Genomic DNA, 4,403 nt, shown 5'->3' with positions numbered 1-4,403 from the left:
AAAAAAAAAAAAGAAAAGAAAAACAGGCCTAGGCACATAAGCAGTATGGCTCTTCACAGAGCCCCTTCCTAATCACCACTACTCCCTGGACCACAGCTTTAGAAATCAGGCACTAGCCCCTATTGCCTAATTAGCAGAGCAGTGGAAAGCTTAGGAACAGGCATATTCTTCCTCCCTAAGTGGCCACTGAATAAATGCTATACCCCCAGTTCACAGCCCCTTTTTACACTGCTGGCATTACCAGTCCTTTGCGTACCCACATGCTGTTACTTAAATTGCTTCCATGTTTTCATTACTTGCCCTCTGTGCTGTGTGTACTGAAACTCCTGCAAGACCGCTGAAGTGGTATTTCAAAGCACTGGGGACTACTGGAGATGTGGCTGAAATTATTATGGAACAAACTTAAGTGATTTTTTCAAGTCCTGATAGAGTGTGCTCCTCCTCGGGGGGGAAAAGATACCTTCAGGAGTTACTCCATGAGGACAACTGTTTCCACTTCCCAGACACACAAGCATGCCACTAGTAGCTCAGGTTATGCTCAGCTCTCCATCCTTACATACAGGTCAGTATATAAGCCCTGCATCTGTAAGCAAGGAGGTAAACTCACATAATGATGCTGCTACCATGCACAAGGGAAATGTGTACATTGGGCCAAACTCTCCCGGCAAAAATCCAGAGGACAGTGGAACGATGCCAGCTGAAGATCTGTCCTGCTGGTTTAAATGTATTGTTCCCTGTTTCCGGGAGCTGCGTTTCTGGAGTTTGTGCTGATTAAAGCAACAGGCAATCAAACAGCCTAACTCCGAAATATCAAAACCACCAGAATCAGTCTCATTTAAATGTGACAATCACTTTTTTTTTGTTATTATTTTTTTAATAACTGCTGCTGCAGATCTCAACAGTTCTGTAAGCAGAAGCAGAACACACTTGCACGCTCCTCTCTCCTAGGGAAACTCACAAGTGAACCAGATAAATTCAGCTCCATTTGAGTTTCAGCTTGCTGTTACCTCCCAAAAAAAACCCTCTAGCTGCCATTAGACACACATACCAACCAGGAGAGCAATCCCACTGCCAGCACTGGAACCCTTCTCCCACCTATTTCCAACCTCCCTTTCCCGTAGTGCCTTTCCTCGCCTCTTGACACAAGATGTTCAGAGCCAAGGCCTGATCCTGCAACCTGTGAGCTAAGAAGCAGTCGTGCGCAAAATCCCTTTGGGCTGCGGGTTATTCACCACCCTGCAGATGCAGGCTGCAGGTCTGCAGGCATCAAATCCCTTGAGATCATAGCTCTGAGGTCTTCCAGATCCCTGCTGGGGACCTCTGTGCCGCAGCCCCAGCTCAGCAGCTGCCGTGTGGCAGCCGTTGGGTGTTATGCTAATGGATGCACCCGTGCTGAAGCCCTGTCCCCATCTGCTCAGAGCATCCACCTGCTGGGTTGGTTTGTGTTTGGTGGTTTTTTTTAGTTTTTGTTTTGTTTCTCTTGTTTTGTTTTAATGGCCAGATTAGGCCAGTGCAGTCTCAAAGCTCTGCCAGCCTGAGCACGGGGTGTGAGCACAGCGTCAGCCAGCTCAGCACCACGGCAGAAGCATGAGCGGGATAGAGACACATTTGGGCCATGATCTACTTCTTTCAGATTCCTTATTTTCCCACAATTAAAGTCTGACCCTGAGCATAACCACGCTACAAGGTGCTTTTTTCGGTTTTGTTGTTGGGGTTGGGTATTTTTACACATAGCTGCCTTTTAGTTAGTTTTATTTATTTAATCTTCATGGGTGACCACATGAAGAAACTTGCCTTGCATACCCATCTGACTGGGTGATAGAAATGAAAGCTCCAATTTCTAAGCAGTCCATGCACAGTAGGCAATGGTTTGCATGACCTTTTTTCTCCCTGCATGGCCATGGAGGTATTGCTTGTGACACTTTTGCTGTCACTGAGCACGGTCTCACACAACCACTAGTTCCCCCAAGACGTCTGCAGGTATTCATGGAGGAAAGGGGAGGAGAAATAAGACATTGCTTGGTACTAAGACAGCCCATCCTTCTCAATAGCTGGGAAAATCTCCTCTCAGTGTATTAGAGGGCCAAGCTTCTGCTCTGCTAGAGAGAGCTCTTTTTCCTCATGCACATAAAGTATGCCATTTAACAGGATTGTAAGAAAAAATACTCCCTTCTTTTTCCCCCAAGTTCAGATTGTAAAAGAAATACTCTCAGAGTGAATGATGTTAATCTCCCTGGGCTCTGTCTTGAGTCAATGGGAAACAGTGATGCTTCAAAATGTGTCAGAGTTATCAGAACGTTGCTCTAAGTCATTCTGCCGAGAAGACTGTCTCCAGGGAGAGGTGTTGGCAACTAGCCTCAGCAGGGCTTCAAATAGCCCTTTGAGCATCCATCAAGTACGTAAGGTGTAAGAGAAGTTGGAACCTTCTGCACAGCGTGGGATCCAAGCTGCATGAGCAAGAAAGCCAAGTCATGCTCTGAGCACTAATCAGCAGACACCTACATCCCAGATAAATTTGTCCAGGTTTTGGAGATATTCATGAGTTTTTCATCAAACCTGGCTTCCTGTCTGAACTCATCATGATGTCCACATGTTACTAAGGGGGCACAGGTGAAGTATTTTTACTACGATAAAGCCTCAACCCAGCCAAAGCTCCTCTCTTTAATGCCTTTGACAGAAAACACCACTACACCCAAAATAACATGAATAATCACCAGCTGTTCCTCCCCCAACAGCACTGCTTAAAACACTTAAATTAACTTTGTTTTAAAGATTGAGTGTAGGGTACATCACTGAAAAAAATCAAGCTTACAACAAAACAAAAGGGTTCTCCTGAAAACAGCTCCTACAGAGAAAGGATTTTCTTTCTTTCCCCCCCCCCTTCCCCTCAACTAAATGGAAAAAAAAAAAAAAAATCTAAAAAGATCAATTTTCACCCAATCTTAAAGTACCAAAAAATTTATCTCCAGAAGAGTATTTCAAGAAAATGATATGCATCTGGAAGAAAATGAGACTTCTAATCGAAGTATTTTCTGAAGCATAACTATAGTGTTGCTAGCACAATGCTGTAATCAAGAATAATGGAGCCTTTTGCCTGGGATACAGGAATGGATTCAATTGTTCGCTGTGCACATACCTGTATTTTAAAATTGTAGTTGAAAGCTTTAACTGCCAAGAAGCTCGAGCATTAGTGCTCAGACACAAAGCAGTTTAGAAGTGGGCTCCTCCATTTATCGCTCATGTAATGATTAATCTTAAATCTCAATTACACACAGAAAGAGAAGAGGCCCAGCTGAACTTTTGATCCCTTCCAAATCAGTTCATCCAGAAGGGTGGTTCAAGATCATCCCGCAGCATACGCGGCGGTGCAGGATGGTACCCGCTCTGTATTACCTCCTCTGGGGCTTTGCAAACCTGGCAGAGGTCATGCCTCAGACACAAACTGTTTTTGCAGGTTTAATCCTACCCTCTCTCCTTCTGCTTTTAGGAGAAAAATGGGAAAGAATAGGACTCACCTTCTTTTTGGAGTGTGATCTGTCCTCTTCTTTAGCTGCTTTGCTATTTTTCCCAGCTCTTGAAAGCTTCTGCTCCCCAGACTGCTTGATGGTGATTTTGATCTCGGGAGGGCAAATATAGTTCTCCAAGTTCTTTGGGGGCTTCTTAGCTCTCTTTGTGGTCTGGATCTTTAGTTTCAAACTCCCCTCCGTGAAGTTAGCCTCCTTGATGGAAAATTCCTGTTCCTCCAGGCCGTCTCCTGCCACCCATTTCTCACTGTCTGCATTGGAAGTGGTATCCACGTCTCTCCCAGAGCCCAGCTCATCCTCTTCCTCAGGCTCCAGCCTCTCGCCACTCACTGGGATCCCCTTCCCGGAGCCTGCTTTTTTCCCCCGCCACAGCTGGAGGCAGGAGGAGGCTTCGTGGAAGCGACAGCAGCTGGCAGAAAGTCTGTCTCACCTCCCCTTTGCCGGGAGCTGCTCAAAGTCTCCCTGGGCTCCATCAGCAATACCACAACGCCCTGGAGTTTTATCAGATGGATGGGGAGTGCAGGAAGGGATGAGAAGAGCAAGTGCAGGTATGATCCCAGGGAACGAGTGGTAACTGTCCAACAAATTCAACGTCCTGATCGCCCAGAGGCTGCAAGAAGCTCAAAAGAGACCAAATCTGCCACTGTCAAAAGAAAGAAGGAAGAAAAAAAAAAAAAGGAAGTTAGCACACACACACCATGCACACGTATTGGATGCAAGTGTGGAGATGACTGAAACAGGGCATGCTTGGCCTTTCCCTGCAGCATCTAAAATGACTTCCTTGAAGCAAAATGGGAACCAAGGCTGTCCAGCAATTCTGAGAGCTAGATCTGGCATAGCAAAACAAGGAACAATAGCCATGTGTTTTGCTAAATCAAT

General features: G+C 45.7%; 1 pseudogene; it reads right to left on the bottom strand.

The window, feature by feature from the left end:
* Positions 1–3,515: 3,515 nt before the first annotated feature.
* On the bottom strand, positions 3,516–3,997 carry LOC104271006 (annotated as a pseudogene).
* Positions 3,998–4,403: the final 406 nt, after the last annotated feature.

Source organism: Apaloderma vittatum, unplaced genomic scaffold (genome assembly GCF_000703405.1).
Source record: "Apaloderma vittatum isolate BGI_N311 unplaced genomic scaffold, ASM70340v1 scaffold27612, whole genome shotgun sequence".
In the NCBI taxonomy this organism is placed as follows: domain Eukaryota; kingdom Metazoa; phylum Chordata; class Aves; order Trogoniformes; family Trogonidae; genus Apaloderma; species Apaloderma vittatum.
Note: the sequence above shows the minus strand (reverse complement) of the source record. Positions and strands in the feature narration are given on the sequence as shown.